At 44.4% G+C, this 27,010-nt stretch overlaps 1 long non-coding RNA gene across 1 annotated transcript in view; it reads left to right on the top strand.

Moving 5' to 3' along the window:
• The window catches only part of LOC149455678 (uncharacterized), a 61,114-nt gene extending 45,042 nt beyond the window's left edge, over positions 1 to 16,072 (top strand). Inside the window, exons 3-4 of the long non-coding RNA XR_016314036.1 lie at positions 1,165 to 1,249; positions 15,821 to 16,072. This is a non-coding gene — a long non-coding RNA (uncharacterized LOC149455678). The remainder of the gene's footprint in view (positions 1 to 1,164; positions 1,250 to 15,820) is intronic.
• Positions 16,073 to 27,010: the final 10,938 nt, after the last annotated feature.

Raw genomic sequence — 27,010 nt, 5'->3', positions numbered from 1 at the left:
CAACCTTTTGCGTTTAAAAAAGTATCTGACCCTTTCCAAAAAACACAGCGGGTGAAAATACGGAGGTGTGAACGTATCCCATAGGAAATCATGTTAAATGGACTGCTGTGCGTTTCCGCAAAACATTTCAGCCTAAAGCTGGCCATACATTATACAATTTTCTTGAGAATTTTGCTTTAGATTTACCAAAAACCATATAATATGAGATCAAACCTGAACAACACTTTCAATTGTATCCAATTAGGTAAGCCCTTGCACTACATAGTTGAAGGTAAATCTAAAGGAAATTGGGCAGAAAATTGTATAATGTATTGCCAGCCTTAGGCTGGTCATACATTATATAATTTTCTTCAGCATTTTGCTTTATATTTACCAAAAACCATATAATAGAAGGTCAAAGCTAACAAATCTTTCAATTGGATCCAATTATGCAGGGCCTTGCACTACATCTATCTCTCTATTCAGTCGTATCTGACCCTTGGCGATTGCATGGACTGTCACTCAAGCGACTTTTTCCATGAATTCTCTTAGCAATTATTTTACAGGGTAGGTTGCCAGGTCTTTCCCCAATCCCTACCATGCAGGAGATGCCACATGACCAAGGATGAAACTAGGACAATTTAGACAGGAGCCAATTAACCTACCAGCATGTCTTTGGAGTGTGGGAGGAAACCAGGGTACCTAGAGAAAACCCATGCAGGCACAGGGAGAACATGCAAACTCCATGCAGGAGGCGCCATGGTCAGGAATCAAACCCATGACCAGGGGCAGACTGACAACTCATGGGGCCCCTGGGCAATAGGGGATCATGGGGCCCCTGTGTCCTTGCACAAACTCAAAAAAGCCTATGAAAAAGGTACCAGGGGCATCTCATGGGGCCCCCTACTTACCCCGGGCCCTCGGGCGGTGCCCGAGTTTCCAAATGGTCAGTCCGCCCCTGCCCATAACCCATTTACTGCAAGGCAGACGTGCTAACCACTAAGCCACTGTTGCACTACATAGTTGAAGGTAAATCTAAAGGAAACAGGGCAGAAGTGTATGGCCAGCTTTAATGTTCAGATTGTACATTTCAACTTTGCAGCAAGTTACAAGATGTGAGGTTGCTGCAGGGGCTGTTCTGAGTCAAACATTTGTGAACACTACCTCATCATTATGTCATCTCAGTCTAGGAAATAGATGGTGACCCTGGATGATGCCTGAACAAAGAGAAAAGCAGATGAAGACATTGTCACGGGGAGCACTGTGAGAGGTAATAAATATCCAGAAACATGATGCTGACACATTACTCGGCCTATATGCACTTATCATGAAATATTATATCTAGTGCTTGGTCCATTTAAAGTGAAATTGGGGTCACATTAACGGGTGATGACACTCACCGCTCTCCGTTGTGTCCTCCTCCGAGGTCGGGATGGTCAATCAATGGAGCAGTGTGATTTTATCTCTCGGCAGACAGACGATATGGCAGGAAAAGGTCATTAAGCGCCTTCATATTTTCCTTATTGGTATAATTGTGTCAGACAGTCGGCCTGTGCAAACACCTCGTGAAATCCACGCCGTATGCAGTGACAGCTAATTAAATGTACTTCCTGCCGCCTGTAGATCGCAAATATGAAGCGTATCTCTGCCAGTAATTTTATTTCAGAGGCGGCGGCGGCGGTGGTGGCTGACGCACCGCGTCCCTTCCATTATGCTGTAATGATATTAGAATAGCGCGGGAGTGGGGGTGACCTTGATAAAATATCCTTACAATTAACCACTGAAGATCAATTGTAACATTTACAACCATCTGATACCATCCCTTGCCCAAACTCAAAAAAGCCTATGAAAAAGGTACCAGGGGCATCTCATGGGGCTCCCTACTGACCCCGGGCCCTCAGGCAGTGCCCGAGTTTCCAAATGGTCAGTCCGCCCCTGCTCGGTGATGACCGGGTGCTGGCGAGTAATCCCCAGCCAGGACCCGGTGATTGACAGCTGAGGCCGTGAATGGCGACGCGGGTAGGGCGCGTGCGCTCCCCCTACCCAGAAATGTGAAATCACGTATATATACATAATTTTGCGCACCCCTGCCACCCTGTAACAGTATTTCTGCTATAGAGTGGAAGGAAATCGGCTAAGGGCTCATTTATACCATATATGCCTAAAAACCGACGTGTAGATTTCACTTGCAGAGACATCAGTGTTCATGCATGCATCAATGAGTTTTATACACGTTGCAGATTCCTGCACAGAAAAAGTGATACTAGTGTTGTGGTGTGAACAGGGCACATACAGAACAATTGTTTTTTTTTGTGCCCTTGCAGAATGCATGCAGAAAAACTGAGGTCTCTGCACCATGGTGTGAACAAGGCTTTAGGCTCCTATCCTGGATGCCCTGAGATCAGCAAGGAAAAGGTGAAGGGTTAACATAGATCTAAGGATTAATATTAGGTCTGGTTTGGGCCCACTGACTCCTGATCACAGTGGCGTCATGATGGCTAATGGTGGTGCACTGGGGGTGGTGCACAGGATCCGTCTGTGTGTGGTGGCTCTTGATGCACTGACTCCAGCCTCAGTCCACTCCTTGTGAAAGTCCCCAACACTTTTGAATGACCTTTTACTGACAATCCTCTCCAGGCTGCTGTCATCCCTGCTGCTTGTGCACCTTTTTCTTCCACACTTTTCCCTTCCATATAACTTTCTATTAATGTGCTTTGATACAGCACTTTGGGAATATCCAACTTCTATTGCAATTACCTTTTGAGGCTTTCCCTCCTTATGGAAGGTGTCAATGATGGTTTTCTGCACAACTGTCAGGTCAGCAGTCTTTCCCATGATTGTGATTCCTACTGAAGCAGACTGAGAGACCATTTAAAGGCTCAGGAACCCTTTGCAGGTGTTATGGCTTAATTAGCTGATTAGAGTGGGACACTTTGAGCCTAGAATATTGCACCTTTTCACAATATTCTCATTTTCTGAGATTGTGGGTTTGGGGTTTTCATGAGCTGTAACCCATAATCATCACAATGATGACAAATCACGGCTTGAACTATCTTGCTTTGCATGTAATGAGTCTATCTCATATATTAGTTTCACCTTTTAAGTTGCTGCACTGAAATAAATGAACTTTTGCACCATATTCTAATTTTTTAAGTTTCACCTGTATGTGTATATGCTTTGTTCAGATTTTATGACTGAGGATTACAACCACTTAATGGTAACGGCAAAAGGGTGGTTTTGGAGGTTTCTATGCAAAACTAAAAAAAAAACCAAAAAAAACAAAACTTTTTTGAACTTACACTTTTTGGGGGTGTATAGCTTAACAAAATGTCACCATATGTATTCTAATAGACTAAATCCTGCACCATCAGCTCCATCTAGTGGACAACATGCAGTATATTTTCTCTTTGAGTACTTTCCGAAAACTATACTGCATTTTGGACACTAGATGGGACTGATGATACAGGAATAAATCTATTTCAAACGATATGGTGACATTTCATTCAGCTTGCATGAATGTTTCTGACATTCGTGCAACAAATTAAAACTAAAAGTGGAGAGTGCAAAATCTGGTGCTGCTGTGCATGGCAGCCAATGAGCTTCTAACATCAGCCTGTTTAATTAAACTTTGGCAAAAAAAAAAAAAAAAACCTGGAAGCTGATTGGTCACTATGCACAGGTGCACCAGGTTTTGCACTCTCCAGTTTTAGTAATTTGCCCCCTAAGTGTCTATCTGAATTGTATTGAATGAAATTGTTAGAAGACAGATCGCTGATGAAGATGATTTGAACACTTTACTTTTCAAGTGGCCCTAGTGTTCATTTTCCCTTTATTATCTATATCAAGAGTCTCCAGACTGGGGCCCAAGGGCCAGATGTGGCCCTTTGCTAGCTTTTATCTGGCCCTTGTTAAACTATTCTTCCCACTGACATCAACAATGGGACATTTCTTTCACCAGTGATGGTGTACCATTCTTCCTACTAATACCAGTGATGGGGCACTCTTCCTCCTCCTACTAATACCAGTGATGGGGCACTCTTCCTCCTCCTACTAATACCAATGATGGGGCACTTTTGCCCCCACTAATTCCAATGATGGGGCACTCTTCCTCCTCCTACTTATACCAATGATGGGGCACTAGTCCTCCTCCTACTAATACCAATGATGGGGCACTCTTCCTCCTCCTACTAATACCAATGATAGGGCACTAGTCCTCCTACTAATACCAATGATGGGGCACTCTTCCTCCTCCTACTAATACCAGTGATAGGGCACTCTTCCTCCTCCTACTAATACCAATGATGGGACACTCTTCCTCCTCCTACTAATACCAATGATGGGGCACTCTTCCTCCTCCTACTAATACCAATGATGGGGCACTCTTCCTCCTCCTACTAATACCAATGATGGGGCACTAGTTCTCCTCCTACTAATACCAATGATGGGGCACTCTTCCTCCTCCTACTAATACCGATGATGGGGCACTCTTCCTCCTCCTACTAATACCAATGATGGGGCACTCTTCCTTCTCCTACTAATACCAATGATGGGGCACTCTTCCTCCTCCTACTAATACCAATGATGGGGCACTCTTCCTCCTCCTACTAATACCAATGATGTGGCACTAGTCCTCCTCCTAATAATACCAATGATGGGGCACTCTTCCTCCTCCTACTAATACCAATGATGGGGCACTCTTCCTCCTCCTACTAATACCAATGATGTGGCACTAGTCCTCCTCCTACTAATACCAATGATGGGGCACTCTTCCTCCTCCTACTAATACCAATGATGGGGCACTCTTCCTCCTCCTACTAATACCAATGATGGGGCACTGTTCCTCCTCCTACTAATACCAATGATGGGGCACTCTTCCTCCTCCTACTAATACCAATGATGGGGCACTCTTCCTCCTCCTACTAATACCAATGATGGGGCACTCTTCCTCCTTCTACTAATACCAATGATGGGGCACTAGTCATCCTCCTACTAATACCAATGATGGGGCACTCTTCCTCCTCCTACTAATACCAATGATGGGGCACTAGTCCTCCTCCTACTAATACCAATGATGGGGCACTCTTCCTCCTCCTACTAATACCAGTGATAGGGCACTCTTCCTCCTCCTACTAATACCAATGATGGGGCACTCTTCCTCCTCCTACTAATACCAATGATGGGGCACTCTTCCTCCTCCTACTAATACCAATGATGGGGCACTAGTCCTCCTCCTACTAATACCAATGATGGGGCACTCTTCCTCCTCCTACTAATACCAATGATAGGGCACTAGTCCTCCTCCTACTAATACCAATGATGGGGCACTCTTCCTCCTCCTACTAATACCAGTGATAGGGCACTCTTCCTCCTCCTACTAATACCAATGATGGGGCACTCTTCCTCCTCCTACTAATACCAATGATGGGGCACTCTTCCTCCTCCTACTAATACCAATGATGGGGCACTAGTTCTCCTCCTACTAATACCAATGATGGGGCACTCTTCCTCCTCCTACTAATACCGATGATGGGGCACTCTTCCTCCTCCTACTAATACCAATGATGGGGCACTCTTCCTTCTCCTACTAATACCAATGATGGGGCACTCTTCCTCCTCCTACTAATACCAATGATGGGGCACTAGTCCTCCTCCTACTAATACCAATGATGGGGCACTAGTTCTCCTCCTACTAATACCAATGATGGGGCACTCTTCCTCCTCCTACTAATACCGATGATGGGGCACTCTTCCTCCTCCTAATAATACCAATGATGGGGCACTCTTCCTCCTCCTACTAATACCAATGATGGGGCACTCTTCCTCCTCCTACTAATACCAATGATGTGGCACTAGTCCTCCTCCTAATAATACCAATGATGGGGCACTCTTCCTCCTCCTACTAATACCAATGATGGGGCACTCTTCCTCCTCCTACTAATACCAATGATGGGGCACTCTTCCTCCTCCTACTAATACCAGTGATAGGGCACTCTTCCTCCTCCTACTAATACCAATGATGGGGCACTCTTCCTCCTCCTACTAATACCAATGATGGGGCACTCTTCCTCCTCCTACTAATACCAATGATGGGGCACTAGTCCTCCTCCTACTAATACCAATGATGGGGCACTCTTCCTCCTCCTACTAATACCAATGATAGGGCACTAGTCCTCCTCCTACTAATACCAATGATGGGGCACTCTTCCTCCTCCTACTAATACCAATGATGGGGCACTCTTCCTCCTCCTACTAATACCAATGATGGGGCACTAGTTCTCCTCCTACTAATACCAATGATGGGGCACTCTTCCTCCTCCTACTAATACCGATGATGGGGCACTCTTCCTCCTCCTACTAATACCAATGATGGGGCACTCTTCCTTCTCCTACTAATACCAATGATGGGGCACTCTTCCTCCTCCTACTAATACCAATGATGGGGCACTCTTCCTCCTCCTACTAATACCAATGATGTGGCACTAGTCCTCCTCCTAATAATACCAATGATGGGGCACTCTTCCTCCTCCTACTAATACCAATGATGGGGCACTCTTCCTCCTCCTACTAATACCAATGATGTGGCACTAGTCCTCCTCCTACTAATACCAATGATGGGGCACTCTTCCTCCTCCTACTAATACCAATGATGGGGCACTCTTCCTCCTCCTACTAATACCAATGATGGGGCACTGTTCCTCCTCCTACTAATACCAATGATGGGGCACTCTTCCTCCTCCTACTAATACCAATGATGGGGCACTCTTCCTCCTCCTACTAATACCAATGATGGGGCACTCTTCCTCCTTCTACTAATACCAATGATGGGGCACTAGTCATCCTCCTACTAATACCAATGATGGGGCACTCTTCCTCCTCCTACTAATACCAATGATGGGGCACTAGTCCTCCTCCTACTAATACCAATGATGGGGCACTCTTCCTCCTCCTACTAATACCAGTGATAGGGCACTCTTCCTCCTCCTACTAATACCAATGATGGGGCACTCTTCCTCCTCCTACTAATACCAATGATGGGGCACTCTTCCTCCTCCTACTAATACCAATGATGGGGCACTAGTCCTCCTCCTACTAATACCAATGATGGGGCACTCTTCCTCCTCCTACTAATACCAATGATAGGGCACTAGTCCTCCTCCTACTAATACCAATGATGGGGCACTCTTCCTCCTCCTACTAATACCAGTGATAGGGCACTCTTCCTCCTCCTACTAATACCAATGATGGGGCACTCTTCCTCCTCCTACTAATACCAATGATGGGGCACTCTTCCTCCTCCTACTAATACCAATGATGGGGCACTAGTTCTCCTCCTACTAATACCAATGATGGGGCACTCTTCCTCCTCCTACTAATACCGATGATGGGGCACTCTTCCTCCTCCTACTAATACCAATGATGGGGCACTCTTCCTTCTCCTACTAATACCAATGATGGGGCACTCTTCCTCCTCCTACTAATACCAATGATGGGGCACTAGTCCTCCTCCTACTAATACCAATGATGGGGCACTAGTTCTCCTCCTACTAATACCAATGATGGGGCACTCTTCCTCCTCCTACTAATACCGATGATGGGGCACTCTTCCTCCTCCTAATAATACCAAAGATGGGGCACTCTTCCTCCTCCTACTAATACCAATGATGGGGCACTCTTCCTCCTCCTACTAATACCAATGATGTGGCACTAGTCCTCCTCCTAATAATACCAATGATGGGGCACTCTTCCTCCTCCTACTAATACCAATGATGGGGCACTCTTCCTCCTCCTACTAATACCAATGATGGGGCACTCTTCCTCCTCCTACTAATACCAGTGATAGGGCACTCTTCCTCCTCCTACTAATACCAATGATGGGGCACTCTTCCTCCTCCTACTAATACCAATGATGGGGCACTCTTCCTCCTCCTACTAATACCAATGATGGGGCACTAGTCCTCCTCCTACTAATACCAATGATGGGGCACTCTTCCTCCTCCTACTAATACCAATGATAGGGCACTAGTCCTCATCCTACTAATACCAATGATGGGGCACCCTTCCTCCTCCTACTAATACCAGTGATAGGGCACTCTTCCTCCTCCTACTAATACCAATGATGGGGCACTCTTCCTCCTCCTACTAATACCAATGATGGGGCACTCTTCCTCCTCCTACTAATACCAATGATGGGGCACTAGTTCTCCTCCTACTAATACCAATGATGGGGCACTCTTCCTCCTCCTACTAATACCGATGATGGGGCACTCTTCCTCCTCCTACTAATACCAATGATGGGGCACTCTTCCTTCTCCTACTAATACCAATGATGGGGCACTCTTCCTCCTCCTACTAATACAAATGATGGGGCACTAGTCCTCCTCCTACTAATACCAATGATGGGGCACTAGTTCTCCTCCTACTAATACCAATGATGGGGCACTCTTCCTCCTCCTACTAATACCGATGATGGGGCACTCTTCCTCCTCCTAATAATACCAATGATGGGGCACTCTTCCTCCTCCTACTAATACCAATGATGGGGCACTCTTCCTCCTCCTACTAATACCAATGATGTGGCACTAGTCCTCCTCCTAATAATACCAATGATGGGGCACTCTTCCTCCTCCTACTAATACCAATGATGGGGCACTCTTCCTCCTCCTACTAATACCAATGATGTGGCACTAGTCCTCCTCCTACTAATACCAATGATGGGGCACTCTTCCTCCTCCTACTAATACCAATGATGGGGCACTCTTCCTCCTCCTACTAATACCAATGATGGGGCACTGTTCCTCCTCCTACTAATACCAATGATGGGGCACTCTTCCTCCTCCTACTAATACCAATGATGGGGCACTCTTCCTCCTCCTACTAATACCAATGATGGGGCACTCTTCCTCCTTCTACTAATACCAATGATGGGGCACTAGTCATCCTCCTACTAATACCAATGATGGGGCACTCTTCCTCCTCCTACTAATACCAATGATGGGGCACTAGTCCTCCTCCTACTAATACCAATGATGGGGCACTCTTCCTCCTCCTACTAATACCAGTGATAGGGCACTCTTCCTCCTCCTACTAATACCAATGATGGGGCACTCTTCCTCCTCCTACTAATACCAATGATGGGGCACTCTTCCTCCTCCTACTAATACCAATGATGGGGCACTAGTTCTCCTCCTACTAATACCAATGATGGGGCACTCTTCCTCCTCCTACTAATACCGATGATGGGGCACTCTTCCTCCTCCTACTAACCACCAACCCTGAGGTCATGTTTATTCTCAATGATGCCAGGCCTGGGACATTTTCTACCCCCACTGGCCACAATCTGGCCACCCTAAAGTCTGAAGGACAGTAAACTGGCCCTCTGTTTGAAAAGTCTGGAGACCCCTGATCTATATCCTTGTTTTCTCTTCTTCCATCCATACATCTGACTTTTTTTTTTTAATTTTAGCAAAATAATAAAAGTTTTACAAACAGAGGCTTAACAAAAAATATGCAAGTCAGGTATAGGAACAACAATGGGCAGATGGTACACATAAACACCTGTGTTAACTGAATCCATACAAGACATTTCATAAAAAACAGATGTTACCCGGCCTATAATCAATATGTCAGCCGTACTATAAATAGCAGGAAATTGTTGTCCCTGAGGGCTAACTTAAAGGGAATGCATGGTGTCTTTTGTACACAATTTATTCATGAATTTATAATAGACACAACTAATACAAAAAATATAATAAAACAAAAAGAAACAAATATACAATTGTGCTCAAAAGTTTGCATACCCTGGCAGAAATTGTGAAATTTTGGCATTGATATTGAAAATATGACTGAACATGCCATAAAAATGCTCTTTTATTGGAGGATGATGATCATATGAAGCCATTTATTATCACATAGTTGTTTGGCGCCTTTTTAAATCATAATGATAACAGAAATCACCCAAATGGCCCAGATCCAAAGTTTCCCTCCCCTGGAATGTTTGGCCTTGGTACAGACACACAAGGTGACACACACGGGTTAAAATGCCAATTAGAGGTTAATGTCCCACATCTGTGGCTTTTTATATTGCAATTAGTGTCAGTGTATAAATCAATGTATAAGTATAATGTATAAGTCAATGTATAAATAGTCAGTGAGTTTGTTAGCTCTTACAGTCAGGTCCATAAATATTGGGACATCACCACAATTCTAATATTTTTGGCTCTATACACCACCACAATGGATTTGAAATGAAACAAACAAGATGTGCTTTAACTGCAAACTGTCAGCTTTAATTTGAGGGTATTTACATCCAAATCAGGTGAACGGTGTAGGAATTACAACAGTTTGCATATGTGCCTCCCACTTGCTAAGGGACCAAATGTAATGGGACAATTGGCTTCTCAGCTGTCCATGGCCAGGTGTGTGTTATTCCCTCATTATCCCAATTACAATGAGCAGATAAAAGGTCCAGAGTTCATTTCAAGTGTGCTATTTGCATTTGGAATCTGTTGCTGTCAACTCTCAAGATGAGATCCAAAGAGCTGTCACTATCAGTGAAGCAAGCCATCATTAGGCTGAAAAAACAAAACAAACCCATCAGAGAGATAGCAAAAACATTAGGCGTGGCCAAAACAACTGTTTGGAACATTCTTAAAAAGAAGGAACGCACCGGTGAGCTCAGCAACACCAAAAGACCCGGAGGACCACGGAAAACAACTGTGGTGGATGACCAAAGAATTCTTTCCCTGGTGAAGAAAACACCCTTCACAACAGTTGGCCAGAACAAGATCACTCTCCAGGAGGTAGGTGTATGTGTGTCAAAGTCAACAATCAAGAGAAGACTTCACCAGAGTGAATACAGAGGGTTCACCACAAGATGTAAACCATTGGTGAGCCTCAAAAACAGGAAGGCCAGATTAGAGTTTGCCAAACGACATCTAAAGAAGCCTTCACAGTTCTGGAACAACATCCTATGGACAGATGAGACCAAGATCAACTTGTACCAGAGTGATGGGAAGAGAAGAGTATGGAGAAGGAAAGGAACTGCTCATGATCCTAAGCATACCACCTCATCAGTGAAGCATGGTGGTGGTAGTGTCATGGTGTGGGCATGTATGGCTGCCAATGGAACTGGTTCTCTTGTATTTATTGATGATGTGACTGCTGACAAAAGCAGCAGGATGAATTCTGAAGTATTTCGGGCAATATTATCTGCTCATATTCAGCCAAATGCTTCAGAACTCATTGGACGCCGCTTCACAGTGCAGATGGACAATGACCCAAAGCATACTGCAAAAGCAACCAAAGAGTTTTTTAAGGGAAAGAAGTGGAATGTTATGCAATGGCCAAGTCAATCACCTGACCTGAATCCGATTGAGCATGCATTTCACTTTCTGAAGACAAAACTGAAGGGAAAATGCCCCAAGAACAAGCAGGAACTGAAGACAGTTGCAGTAGAGGCCTGGCAGAGCATCACCAGGGATGAAACCCAGCGTCTGGTGATGTCTATGTGTTCCAGACTTCAGGCTGTAATTGACTGCAAAGGATTTGCAACCAAGTATTAAAAAGTGAAAGTTTGATTTATGATTATTATTCTGTCCCATTACTTTTGGTCCCTTAACAAGTGGGAGGCACATATGCAAACTGTTGTAATTCCTACACCGTTCACCTGATTTGGATGTAAATACTCTCAAATTAAAGCTGACAGTCTGCAGTTAAAGCACATCTTGTTCGTTTCATTTCAAATCCAATGTGGTGGTGTATAGAGCCAAAAATGTTAGAATTGTGTCGATGTCCCAATATTTATGGACCTGACTGTATATGGAAGCACTGACTAGGCTAAATACTGAGCCATGGGGATCAGAAAAGAACTGTCAAAAGTCCTGCGTATCAAGGTAATGGAACCTTATAAAGCTGGAAAAGGACAAAAAGATTCTAAAATTCTATTGAAGCCCTCACCTGCTGTCCTGCGGCCATTGGGGCGTTACCATGGCTTCCTAATAGGCTACACTCTTCTATTTTATACCCTACATTGTCACATTCATTAGCTGTCTGGGATAGAGTATGTCATCCGGTTCCCCTGTCTTCCCCCCACACACCACTGTCTCCTATCTTTTGCAATCCTGAGTTTCCCCTGGGGTTAACACCAACTCAATTTAACTGGTGGATTAATAAGGGATTACGGCGAATTGGCGATTATCTGGATGGAGACCGATTATATTCCTTAACATATTTTTGGGATAATTTACAGATGCTACTCGGAGAACTGTTCAGGTATAATAAAATTACTTCATTCATTAGATCAAAACTTAAATTACTAACCTACCCTCTCACATTGACTCCCTTTGAATTATCTTGCCAAACGCGCAATGCTCCAAAGGGCAGGGTGTCTGTGGTGTACATATCACTCACTGAACCGATATCTAAACTACCTTATATGACCCAATGGGAACGAGAACTGAGCATCACATTTGATTGATCTGAATGGCAGGATATAGCCTATGCTTTATCCAAAATATCTATTAATACGACGTTCACAGAAGCTAGTTATAAAACGCTTTTACGTTGGTATTTGGTTCCCAAAGGAGTCGTGAAAATGCATCCGTCTACATCACCCCACTGTTTTCGGCATTGTAAACAATTGGGAACAATGTACCATATCTGGTGGCAATGTCCTGTGGTCACTAGATTCTGGAAACGAATGTTTAATTTCATTTATTCGGTGATGGGTGTGAATATCTGCAGATCTCCGGAAGTGGCGCTTTTTCAGAAATTTCCTGAAACGGTCCCTAAAAAAGTCAGTGAAGCTGATCTCCTATATGTTTTTGGAGGCAAGAATCCAGCCAAATATTGGAAACAGTCGGTGGTTCCACTTGACTATGTCAAGGTTACACTGAACTGGATTATGGTCAATTATTATTATGGTCTACACCTCCTCCCTTGGCAAACTGATACACTCCCACGGCTTCAACTATCACCTCTATGCCGATGACACAAAAATTTACCCCTCCAACCCTTAACTCACCCCCTCACTCTCCGCCCGCATCGGCCACCTCCTGAACGACATATCAGACAGGATGTCGCTCCATTTCCTCAAGTTAAACCTGTCCAAAACCGAGCTCCTAGTTTTCCCCCCAGCCCGCGCCCCCCCCATCCTCTCCATCACGACTAGCAACGCCACCATCAATCCCACCCCACACGCCAAAGTCCTGGGTGTCACCCTAGACTCAAACCTTTCCTTCCAACCTCATGTCCAATCACTATCAAATTCATGCAGGCTCCACCTCCGCAACATCTCCAAGATACGTACATTCCTCACCCCAGACACTACTAAACAACTCGTACACTCCCTCATCCTCTCATGCCTGGACTACTGAAACTCCCTTCTCACTGGCCTACCCAAACAAATGCTATCCCCACTCCAGTCGATCCTAAACTCAGCGGCGAGACTCATCCACCTTACCAACCGCTCCACATCTGCCTCCCCCCTCTGCTAATCCCTTCACTGGCTCCCGATTGCCCAACGCATCAAATTCAAACTACTAACTCTGACATAAAAAAGCCATTCACAACGCTGCCCCAAACTACCTAACCGACCTGATACCCAAATAACACCCTACCCGTGCCCTTCACTCCTCACAGGACCTCCTAGTCTCCAGCTCCCTAGTCTCCTCCTCCCACGCCCGACTGCAGGACTTCTCCAGGACTTCCCCCATCCTCTGGAACTCCCTACCCCAATCCATCAGTCTGTCACCTACCCTCCTCACCTTCAGGCACACCTGAAAAACCCATCTCTTCATGGAAGCCTACCCCACCCTCACCTAACAACCGATCTCCTCCACTCCTACCACTTCATCCTCCACAGCCACTTCCTCCTGTACCACTTCCCCTCCCTCCTAGATTGTAAGCTCGAAAGAGCAGGGCCCTTGAACCCCTTGTGTATTGTATTGTACTGTTTTGTCTCATGTTCTGTCCCCCACGCTAATGTACAGCGCTGAGCAAACTCTTTGGCGCTATATAAATACTGTATAATAATAATAATGATAGAATCACCTGCATGCTTCATAACAATATTGGGAAATTTGACAGAACCTGGGATCCATGGATGCACTATATCACCTTTCCCTAGGAGCCTTGACTATACCCTCCTCGTTTACAACTTTTCTCTTTTTGTATTTCTTTCCTTTCCTTTTCCTACTTTTATTCTTCACTCCTTTTTTCTTTCACAGTACAAAAATTGAAAGTAGAAGTCCCTGGTGCCTCTAATGGCTTATGGCCCACTCATGATCTCAGAACAACTGTGCAAAGTTTTTCCCTTTGCCCCCTTATCTTCCTTCACCTCTCATGTTCCCCTTCCCAACTGCTCAGTTTTGCTATTGTCTTTGATACTGTTATTGATATATGATGCCTTATCATTGTCAGGTTAATTTCATGTTTGGGCTTTAATGGACTAGGTCAATCCTTTTGCATTTATAGTTGATTGTCATTTCCTCCAACAATGTTCTGATCTGCATCTGAATCCATAATTGGCATTTGGATGTGGAAGTCTACATTACTGTCATATCAATTACTTGTGTAGTGACATCATCTACATTATTACATAGTTAGTCTGGTCGAAAAAAGACAAAAGTCCATCCAGTTCAACCATTAAAAAAAAAACAAAAAACTTATAATCCTATACCCACAGTTGATGCAGAGGAAGGCAAAAAAATTCAGCAAAGCATGATCCAATTTGCTCCTGCAGGGGAAAAAATTCCTTCCTGATCCCCCGAGAGGCAATCTTGTATTCCTTGGATCAACTTTACCTATAAATGTTATATCCAGTTATATTCTGTGTATCCAAGAAAGAATCCAGGTCTTTTTTAAAGCAATCCACTGGCCAGAACCAACTCTTGAGGGAGTCTATTCCACATTTTCACAGCTCTCACTGTGAAGAAACCTTTCCGTGTTTGGAGATTAAATCTCTTTTCCTCCAGATGTAAAGAGTGCCCCCTTGTCCTCTGTGATGACCTCAGGGTGAATAACTCTACACCTAGTTGACTATATGAACCACTGATGTATTTATACATGTTGATCATATCCCCCCTTAATCTCCTCTTCTCAAGAGAGAATAAATTCCGTTCCTCTAATCTTTCCTCATAGCTGAGCTCCTCCATGCCTCTTATCAGTTTGGTTGCCCTTCTCTGTACTTTCTCCAGTTCCCCAATGTTCTTTTTGTGAATTGGTGCCCAAAACTGAACTGCATATTCCAGATGAGGTCTTACTAATGATTTGTAACGGGGTAATATGATATCTCTCTCTCTGGAGTCTATACCTCTTTTAATACAAGAGAGGATTTTGCTCACTTTAGAACCCGCAGCTTGGCATTGCATGCCATTATTAATCTTGTGATCTACCAGAACCCCCAGATCCTTCTCCACCATTGATTCCCCCAGTTGTACCCCCCTAGTATGTATGATGCATGCATATTCTTAGCCCCCAAGTGCAGAACCTTACATTTATCAACATTAAACCTCATTTGCCACATAGTTGCCCAATTACACAGTGCATTGAGGTTGGCTTGTAAATTGGAGACATCCTGTAAGGACATTATTCCACTGCACAGCTTGGTGTCATCTGCAAACACTGAAATGGGATTTATAATCCCAGACCCTATATTGTTTATAAATATATTAAAAAGTAAGGGTCCCAACACTGAACCTTGGGGTACACCACTGACAACTAGTCTGTTATAATTGTTCCTAATAGAAACATTGAAATATAAAATTAAATTATAATGATTTTGAAACCCTTTTTTTTTTATTTATTTATGCTAAATCAGAATGTGATTATTTTCCACCACTAGGTGCCACCAGTCTGCCAGGCGGAATGACGGCTAGTGTCACTGAACCCACTACCTGTGAGCCCAAGTTGCTGGGAGTGTGTTTTCACGTCAGCCTAAGCTCAGAATACCACTACACTGATTGAACAACGCATCTTTATGCAACTTCTGGAGCAGAAGAGGAAGGACTCAGGACACCACCAGATCTGGCAGGAGAAAAAAATGTATGTGTGTATGTACTGCATGGATATATATATAAACATATTATTGTATATAGACAGGGTTGTCTGATATTTGATAGGTCATTGTGATTAGCGCCATGGTTCTGACTCATTCACTTGTCTGTGTAAAGGTCTGCTTGAGCTATGGAGCTCTGTTAATCTCTGCTACAATAAAGAAATCTTGAAAAACAAAAGGAGCCACAAGCTCCACCTACTGGCTAAAAATAATAATAAATAATAATAATATGCAATGCATCATACTTAAAACAAAAAGTACAAACGTATGGGCAGGCCGGAGGTCATTTTATGGAAGGGAAAGTCATTTGCAGCAAGCGGGAGAGGTCCAGCAAGCCTAACAAAGATACAATGCCTAAACCCATCCACACAGCCAGAACACCATTGGCCATTTATTACCTGGATGGATGTCTAGTATGTTCTATATCTTACAGGCATGGGGCTGGCTGCATTTGTATTCATTACCTTAATGAAAGGGACAGCAGAGGAGATAATTGTCAAGCTGTATATAAATATTGCTCTGCTATCGCGTTTCTTATCACTGGCTGCTGTCATAGCCACTTAGGAACACAAGTCATCAACATAATCAGCCTTGTTCATCATCATAAAGTCGTATCGAATGGGAGGAAGATTTCATCAGAGAGATCGCCTGGACACACATTAAATAAGAACCTGGCTAAGTGCTCTTTACATCTACACAGAATAAAACCACATTGTAACTTAAAGCTGAACTCCGGGATTAACAATTGTGGTCTAAATACAAGAGCCATGTGTTCTTTTCCTTGAGCCTAGGTACACGCATATGCGGTGGGGCAAATGCAGCGATCCTTGCATGTTTCATGCACTGCATTGCAATTGCATTGTGTTTGCGATCTGATGCAGTTTTCAATAGAAAGTTAAAGACACCACAAATGCATCACAATCGCAGTGCGGTTTGCCCCCACCGGATCGCATGGTACCAAACAATCATGCGATGTGGTTGTGGTGCGGCTCCAAATAAGGTGCCTGTGCATCTTTGGTGCAATGCGGTGTGATTTGAGCCCATTCGAAATGAATGGGCTCAAGTTACGCCGCACTGAATCGCATGTGAATTGGACAGGAATGCGGTGCGATTCTTGGGTTTGCAAAGGCAAAGTGGATAATCAGACAGAGAGTATCTGTAACTTTCAGTACACTAAACAGGTGCAATGTTAGAATCAATAAGGCAATCCAAGTCTGGAACAGGGGCGGACTGACCATTTGGAAACTCGGGCACTGCCAGAGGGCCCGGGGTCAGTAGGGGGCCCCATGAGATGCCCCTGGTACCTTTTTCATAGGCTTTTTTGAGTTTGGGCAAGGACACAGGGGCCCCATGATCCCCTATTGCCCGGGGGCCCCATGAGTTGTCAGTCCGCCCCTGGTCTGGAACAGAAAAGAACAAGCATAGTGCAAAATAATACAAAAACAGATTATGAAAGCTGCACAAACATGGACTCTTCACAGCAGTGTCTCTGGGACTCAATACGGGGAACGTGACTGCATAACATAGTCCCTAAATATCTTTATAACAACAGAGAGCTGAAAATCTCTTCTTTAGCAAAAACATTTGAGAACATAAATTGTGAAAAGTATGTAGTGAGCGCAAAAAGAAAAACCACAAGCAGCTAGCACAGAAGGACAAACCCACTTCATCCACAAAAACATATAAAAAAAAAGGTGCAGCGCTAAGGTGTATACCATAAATGACAAAAACAACTAGTAAAGCACTGGAATAATTATATCATGAAGACTGATGACATGCCTGATAAAAATCATATTATAGGTGCGTTTATAAATAGTAAAAAGTCCCAAAAATTAATAAATTTGAGAACATAAACAGCTGCGGTCCTCATAATCAGCAGCCCTTGCAGTGAAGTCCTGGGTAGCTCTAGTAACGCACATCTAAACAACAAATAACCCATGCTACTATACACAAAACAATCTGTGACCGATTTATTGTGCAAAAACTATTGTGCTAAAAAAATATAGTGCAAAAAATGCTGCTGCTCAAATTGAAATACACTAATACGAAATAATTCATACATAATTCATAAACACAGCATATTACAAAATAAAGGGCAGAAATCTTGTGCTTCAATAACAGTGACACATGCTCTGAAAAATCCAATGCCGATGTGCCATGCAAAGGGAAGCAAAAGGGACGCTATTGTCATGCCATTTATTATCGAAGATAAAATATATATTACACTCTCATACCATAAACAACAAATATCCATGTGTAAAATAATGTAGTATCCTCAGATAGCCTCAAAAAAAGATGATGCAGTATCCTACAATGTTTCCGGAGCGCCGCCACACTCCACTCACCGAACGTGACGTCACTCTAAACGACCGGAAACTGGAAATCCTTTGTCTTGAATACATTCATTTGTGAAAATAAAGATGTAAAAGTGAGCGCTCTAAAAACAGCAGCTAACGCACCAAAGGTAACCAATATAAAACCTTCATCAATCAAATAAATAAAGTGCAGCGCTAAAATGACGATAATAAATGAAAATATGCAAATAATCTCAATGTGACAGTCCGTGCAGGTCTAGGTGGAGGTAGTAACAATCAAGATCCAGTGTCGGTGCTCCAAAAGGGATATGATAAGAGTGCGCACTCACCAGATGCGCAATGTTAATGCGCATTAAAGTAGTAATGGTCCCCTCTAGGTAATGGATGTGGTCCTGGACAGGGAAAATCCTCCCTCTGCAAGTAGGTGGTGCTGTAGGAGCTCTCAGAAGGAGATGAAACCAGGCAGCCGGAGGCCCCTTTAAGGGGTGGATGGATGTGGAAGCCTATATACCAGGATCTCCTCTCTGGATAATTATGCAGCACTGGATCCGAGTGGCTCTAGAAATTAGTTGCTCCATAGGAAGCCAAAGAATAGTGCCCATAGTGTAGTATTTCAATTGTTGTATAAATTTATTAAAGCATATATAGAAAAAACAACAGGATAAGGGCAAGTAAAAACAGCAATGTGAAATGGACTGACCGTACAGATACCAAGATGGCCGCGAGGCCTCCACATGGCTCCGGCGGCGTGACGTCACGATGCACTGGCTCCGCCTCAAAAAAAGATGATGCAGTATCCTACAATGTTTCCGGAGCGCCGCCACGCTCCACTCACTGAACGTGACGTCACTCCAAACGACCGGAAACTGGAAATCCTTTGTCAAGAATACATTTATTTGTGAAGCAAAGCTTGTACATAGTTATAGAAATAGAAATACAACAGTTTAAAAATATATCAACTTAAAAAGTAAATTAAAATGTGACCCAAACCTTTATATGCTTTCCCAATAAAAATTAAATGTACTTTCCAATATAATGGAACATTTTGAGAATAACATGTACAGTACTTACCTACAGTACCGCTGTCCAGTGATCTTCACTGTATGGCCACCCTTGGTTATGTGCAGCCTCTGGCTGAAAGCTTTGGAAATCCTATGACCTTCATTTGTGCATGAGATCTACGAATTCTGTTTGTTTAGGTTTTCAGCCACTTGAGAATATAAATAAATGTAAAAATGATATTATTAACAATAATAATAATATTTTTATATAAAATACTTTTGTTCCCAAATCATTATAGTTTTTCATTAAAATTAAATTCTAATATAAATTGACATTGACAATGTATTCCTGGAAACTTAGAGGAGGGATTGCTTCCCAAACCCAAGGACTTATTGCCAAGCAGCCCAAATTGCTCAACTTGCACACAGGGGCGGACTGACCATTTGATCACTAGGGCATTGCCCGAGGGCCCGGGGTCAGTAGGGGGCCCCATGAAATGCCCCTGGAACCTTTTATAGGCTTTTTTGGGTGTGCTTTGAGTGTGGGCAAGGACACAGGGGCCCCATGATCCCCTATTGCCTGGGGGCCCCATGAGTTGTCAGTCCGCCCATGCTTGCACATACTACGGCCAATGGGTTTCCCTCTCCTGCTGTCCTGCGGCCATTGGGTCATTACCATGGCTTCCTAATAGGCTACGCCCTTCTATTGTATACCCTACATTGTCACATTCATTAGCTGTCTGGGATAGAGTATGTCATCAGGTTCCCCTGTCTTCCCCCCACACACCACTGTCTCCTATCTTTTGCAATCCTGAGTTTCCCCTGGGGTTAACACCCACTCAATTTAAATGGTGGATTAATAAGGGATTATGGAGAATTGGCGATTATCTGGATGGAGACTGATTATATTCCTTAACATATTTTCGGGACAGGGGCGGACTGACCATTCGAGCACTCGGGCACTGCTCGAGAGCCCGGGGTCAGAAGGGGGCCCCATAAAATGCCCCGGTACCTTTTATAGGCTTTTTCAGGTGTGTTTTGAGTGTGGGCAAGGACACCGGGGCCCCATGATCCCCAATTGCCCGGGGGCCCCATGAGTTGTCAGTCCGCTCCTGTTTCGGGATCATTTACAGATGCCACTCGGAAAACTTTTCAGGTACAATCAAATTACTTCATTCATTAGATCAAAACTTAAATGACTAACTAACACCATCAGTGTTCCTCTTGCTTGCCTTTGGTACACATCTGATGTAAAATGGAATACAACTGAACCTTTCTTATTACAACTATGGATCCGGCACTCTATATAATGGAATCCTGGAAACATCTGTGAGCACATCCCTCCAGAGAAAAGCGCTTTTTGACTCTTGCACCCCGGTCACATCGGGTGTGATTTGGCATGCGACTTGCAAATCGTATGCCAACTCGCACCCTATTGTCCACTATTAGAGCGGTGACATCGGTGCAGTTCTGACTTGGTCAGAGCCGCACCAATTTCTAAAGTAGTACATGCACTACTTTTGTTGCGATTTGCATAGACATCTGTGTCAGATGTCTTGCAAATCGCAACTGAAATTGGCAGGTCACCCGATTTTGAAATTGTGCGACTTACAGTCAAAATCGACTTTGATGTGACCGGGGTCTTAAGCCAGGAGTCCACCTTATCTGGTGGGTGAGGAGTGCACATGGGAGGGAGCACCGAGCACAACGTGATTGGAAATTGTTTGACCCCTGGTTCACATACAGTTGCAAGAAAAAGTATGTGAACCCCTTGGGATTACGTGGAGTTTTGCATGAATTGGGCATAAAATGTGCTCTGAACGTCATCTAAGTCACAACAATAGAAGAACACAGTCTGCTGAACATAATACAACACAAACATTAGATGTTGCCATGGTTTAATTGCACATAACATGTAAACATTCACAGTGCAGGGAGGAAAAAGTATGTGAGGCCCTAGCTTAATGACTTCTCTCAGAGCTAATTGGAGCCAGGAGTGAGCCAACCTTGACTCCAATCAGTGTGATGATATTGGATATGTTGCTGACAGCTGTCCTGCCCTTAAAAAACACACACCTGTTTTGGGTTTACTGGTTTCAAGAAGCACTGTCTGATGTGAACCATGCCTCGCAGAAAAGAGCTCTCAGAAGACCTACGATCAAGAATTGTTGACTTGCATGAAGCTGGAAAGGGTTACAAAAGTATCTCCAAAAGCCTTGATGTTCATGTGTCCACGATAAGACAGACTGTCTACAAATGGAGAAAGTTTAGCACTGTTGCTACTCTCCCTAGGCTTGGTCGTCCTGTAAAAATGACTGCAAGAGCACAGCGCAGAATGCTGCATGAGGTAAAGAAGAATCCCAGAGTGTCAGCTAAAGACCTACAGAAATCTCTGGCACATGCTAACATTTTTGTTGACACATCTACAATAAGGAAAACATTAAACAAGAATGGTGTACATGGGAGGAAACCACGGAGGAAGCCATTGCTGTCCAAAAAGAATATTGCAGCATGTTTGAAGTTTGCAAAAGAGCACCTGGATGTTCCACAGCACTACTGGCAAAATATACTGTGGACAGATGAAACCAAGATTGAGTTGTTTGGGAAGAACACACAACACTATGTGTGGAGAAAAAAAGGCACAGCACACCAACATCAAAACCTCATCCCCACTGTAAAACATGGCGGAGGGAGCATCATGGTTTGGGGCTGCTTTGCTGCCTCAGGGCCTGGACGGATTGTTGTCATTGATGGGAAAATGAATTCCAGAGTTTATCAAGACATTTTGCAGGAAAACGTACGACCATCTGTCCGCCAACTGAAGCTCCGCAGAGGATGGGTGATGCAACAGGACAATGACCCAAAGCATACAAGTAATTCAACAAAACAATGGCTGAAACAGCACAGAATACGCCTTCTGGAGTGGCCCAGTCAGAGTCCTGACCTCAACCCAATTGAAATGCTGTGGCATGACCTTAAGAGAGCGATTCACACCAGACATCCCAAGAATATTGCTACATTGAAACAGTTTTGTGAAGAGGAGTGGTCCAAAATGACTCCAGATCATTGTGCAGGTCTGATCTGCAACTACAGGAAACGTTTGGTTGAGGTTATTGCTGCCAAAGGAGGGTCAACCAGTTATTAAGTCCAAAGGTTCACATACTTTTTCCTCCCTGCACTGTGAATGTTTACATGTTATGTGCAATTAAACCATGGCAACATCTAATGTTTGTGTAGTATTATGTTCAGCAGACTGTGTTCTTCTATTGTTGTGACTTAGATTACGTTCAGAGCACATTTTATGCCCAATTCATGCAAAACTCCACGTAATCCCAAGGGGTTCACATACTTTTTCTTGCAACTGTATGTGCGTTCCTGGGGGCCACGTTTTGCGCAGACACGAGAGCCCATTCATTTGAATGGACTCCCGTGCCCGTGACACGCAGGGAAAGAAGTCACTGCACTTCTTTGGAAACCGCAGCCCACACGGGAACCTCGGTTCCTAGTATGGTTGCGATTTACAGTGCGGGCGGCATGCCATTACAACTAATGGCACCCGCTCGCGGGTCCGCATTCCTCTGTGCGGGTGGAGCGGCTGCACGGATTTTCGTGCAGATCCTCAGCGGCACCACCCGCAGAGATGTGAACCTAGCCTTATAGTGAGGCACATCGCCTTGGATTTTTCAGAGCATGTGACACTGTTATTGAAGCACAAGATTTCTGCACTTTATTTTGTAATTCGCTGTGTTTATTAATTATTTTTTTTTATCTCTGGTAACACAGGTGAAAAGCTGAAGGGATCCAAGTCCAAGGACACAGGAGGGCGACCCACTGGAACTGCATTACTCTGATAACAATCTGTCATGACCGTCCCATATTAGTTGGGTCTTTTGGATAAGCTGCATTAGGCTCCTGCCAAGCTGTCCACATGCTGGTTCTGATAGTGGAGAACCTCTCACCTGGCTGCAGATCACAGGTTCAGATACTTCTGCCTCATCAGATATGGCCTCTCTGAGCTGCTGAGGAAGGGCAGGCGTAAAACTTTAGCAGCTGGTATTTGATGCATTCCAGTGCAATTTTTATGCGTTGCAGATGCTTTTTTCCCCTTCTTTTTTGGGTCATCTGGGGTCCAGTGTGTTTTTTATGTGTTCTGATGCATTTTTGATGAATTCCAGTGTGTTCCGGTGAGTTTTACAGCGTTCCAGTACAGTTCTGTTCAGGAAAAATGCAGCATGTTCTACTTTTTTTCTGGAAACGGAACGCCCTGGAACTGCAAGCGCTGGTGTGAACCATGCCATTGACAACTATGTAACCTACTTTCTGTGTTAGATGCAGAATAAAAACACACTGGAGTGCATGTAAGGGCCGGTTCACACTATAGAAATGCAGTCCAGATGCGTTACAGATGCGTTTTTGCATGCACGTTTTTACTCGTTTTTGGTGCATTCCAGTGCATTTTTATGCGTTCCAGTGCGTTTTTATGCATATTTATGCATTCTTCTTTAATTCAAATAGGGACATGTGAGCTCCAGCGTGTTTTTGGTGCGTTCCAGTGCGTTTATGATGTGTTTTACCACGCTCCAGTACAGGGGCGGACTGACAACTCATGGGGCCCCCGGGCAATAGGGGATCATGGGGCCCCTGTGTCCTTGCCCAAACGCAAAAAAGCCTATGAAAAAGTTACCAGGGGCATCTCATGGGGCCCCCTACAGTGCCCGAGCTTCCAAATGATCAGTCCGCCCCTGCTCCAGTACAGTTCTGTGCAGGAAAAATGCAGCCTGTTCTACCTTTTTTTTCTGCAACTGAAACTGCAAGTACAGATGTGAACTATGACACTGACAACCATATAACCTACTTTCTGTGCGTATTGGATGCAGAAAAAAAGCAACTGAAACGTATGTAGTGTGAACTGGCCCTAAAAGTTTTTTCGTGCCTGGAGGTCAACTTTAAAATCCAGCTCTGGCCCCAAAGTTTCTTTTTATATTTCTAAACAAAGTGGGAAGGGCTAAAATCTTTGCCAGGCTTTTACTATCCATTTGGGATATTTCCCCTCACTTCCCGTCTTTTAACTCCTTCCCGCCCAGCCTATTGTAATATGACAGCAGAGCACAGGGGCGGACTGACCATTTGGAAACTCGGGCACTGCCCGAGGGCCCAGGGTCAGCAGGGGGCCCCATGAGATGCCCCTGGTACCTTTCATAGGCTTTTTTGGGTGTGGTTTGAGTGTGGGCAAGGACATAAGGGCCCCATGATCCCCTATTGCCCGGGGGCCCCATGAGTTGTCAGTCCGCCCCTGGCTGAACCCTATTATCCTGGGAGGATGTTATGTGATGTCCTCCCAGGATCACACCTTGCGTATGCCCCACAGGCAGTGCTCCAGCGCGATCTGTCACTGGTCGTGTCCACCAATCTGATTTTTACATACTCCTTTCAAGTGCTACCCATTGTGTTCATCAGGACTGCCAGTTCTTGAGTGGAGTACTGAGGCCAGGTACTGTGATGATTTCAGAAAACTGTATAGCACCTTGCTGGCCCTTCCCACCAGCTATGATCTGCCAGAATTAAATATAGAAGCACAGATACCCAGTAATGATGTCACTGGGACTAAAATAAGGTAAGTGATTGTTGTCAGGCTTGCAGTGGTTACAATCATTTTTCCCCAGTTTTAGAAGCGTTGCTCCTTATCTGTCACACAAGGAGGGTTAAATGAATTGCTTGCCATCCTGAGCTGCAGTTTCCCATTTTGGGGAAGACTATGAACAGTGCTTGGCCATGGAATGTCTTCAACCCCGAGGGTGGCCATTTTGGGAGAGCCAATATGTATGCTGGATGGATTGTGATTGGCCAAAGGAGGACAAAAGAATTGGAAAAGGACTGCTGTGCATCCTGGAAGTGACAAGAGGCTGCTGGGAGAATTGAGACTTATGTGGGATGTAGTTCCCAGGCAGACTGAGTCTGTCAGTCAGATTGGCAATGGAACTCCACATGTCATCATGACTGGGGCTCTCTGGAGCGGAAAAGGAAGAACTGTTCCTGTACTCAAGGCAGATGTGGTGAGGATACTTTGGGAGACAGGCCATGCTGCAGGCTATTTACAGAACACCACTGTCACTGACTGATGCTGCTTCCTGATCATTGGGGAGAAAACCACTTCCGCTGACTTTGCTAAGCCACCGAAGGAGAACAGAGGGAAATCGGCTGTCATCGCAAGAGTTGGTGAAAGGCTGCTGGTCAAACTCAAGCACATCCCATTAAAGAGGAACAGTTTTATTTGCTTGGGACACAGTGCAGGCACCTATAGCTGGGTTTTGAGTGTTCTAACGCCTGATTTGGGCCCCAACATACTGGCCAGCAGGAAAGGGTTTGACAAAGACTTCCAAACTATTGTCTTAGCATTGCCTCTTAGGCAGGAGCAGTATTGGGCTTAAGGGTCATCCTCTTGACCATTGGCTTATTATTAACTATATATCCTGTGTGCTGCTGTTCATATATTTGTTTGTCAACTCTGTTCTCTATTTTTCTACTATTTTACATATATATTTGAAGGGTTGTTACCATTTCCATTTCTTTGGTTTCACACCAGTGGCCTGCTGGAGGTCATTTTGTAGGGCTCTGGTAGTACTCATCCTGCTCCTTCTCGCACAAGGGAGCAGATACTGGTCCTGCTGATTGGTTAAGGACCGTCTACGGCCCTGTCCAGCTCTCCTAGAGTAACTGCATGTCTCCTGGAATCTCCTCCATGCTAGCAGTAGTGACACTGACCCTAGCCAAATGCAAAACTAGTGAAAAAGATGAGTAGGGAAAAAAATGTCATTGGCCTCCACCTGTAAAACCATTCCGGTTTTGGGGGTCATCTCATTGTTGCCCATCTAGTGCACCTGTTGTTAATTTCATTAACACCAAAGCAGCTGAAACTGATTACCAACCCCCTCTGCTACTTAACAGATCAGATCAATATCCCAGGAATTTAACTGACTTGATGCTATACTCTGATTAAAGAGAGTTGCTTTCATTTTTTTGAGCAGTGTATTTGGGGCTGAGCCACACTCATCCTCACTCATCATGGCCTTCTATTTTCTAATGTTTGTAATTACATTAACATGGTATAACTTATGAGGTTTAACAATTGCATTTTAGATCCAGAGAGGACTAGGAAACTTTGACTTGTAGGCAGGTGCAGTCTAGTTTCTCCAATGTAGGTGACACTCATCTGGATTCCCTTGGTTCCTTGGGGCAGCATTGCGATTGGCTACACTGCATCCAAGTGACCCTGGTGGCCATCTTGGGTCATACAGAGTCTTTAAGTTGCTGCCCCCAGGTTTTGGAGCGTATTTGCAATGCATCTAGTGCAGGGAGAGCATACTCATTTGTCAGGGACAGCACTAGCAGTAGGTAGATGTTCCAGAGGAGTAGGGAAAGCTCTGGGTGTATGTCTGCACTTTAGCAAGCCCCCTTTTTGGTTGGACCAGCCAGGCCACATTCCACCCCCTTTGGCAGGTGCTGTCTTCAGTTCAGGCCAACTACCGCTAACTCTCTGCTGCATTGACTGTAAATCCAGGTTGGGAGAGCTCCCCCGCCGGGTTGTTGTAAAATCTGCAAGTTCTTCAATAAATGGATTACTGTCAGGGGCGGACTGATAACTCATGGGGCCCCCAGGCAAT

Source organism: Staurois parvus, unplaced genomic scaffold (genome assembly GCF_062004578.1).
Source record: "Staurois parvus isolate SC_StPar_1 unplaced genomic scaffold, SC_StPar_1.0 ptg000390l, whole genome shotgun sequence".
In the NCBI taxonomy this organism is placed as follows: Eukaryota; Metazoa; Chordata; class Amphibia; order Anura; family Ranidae; genus Staurois; species Staurois parvus.
This window is presented reverse-complemented; position numbering and strand designations above follow the sequence as displayed.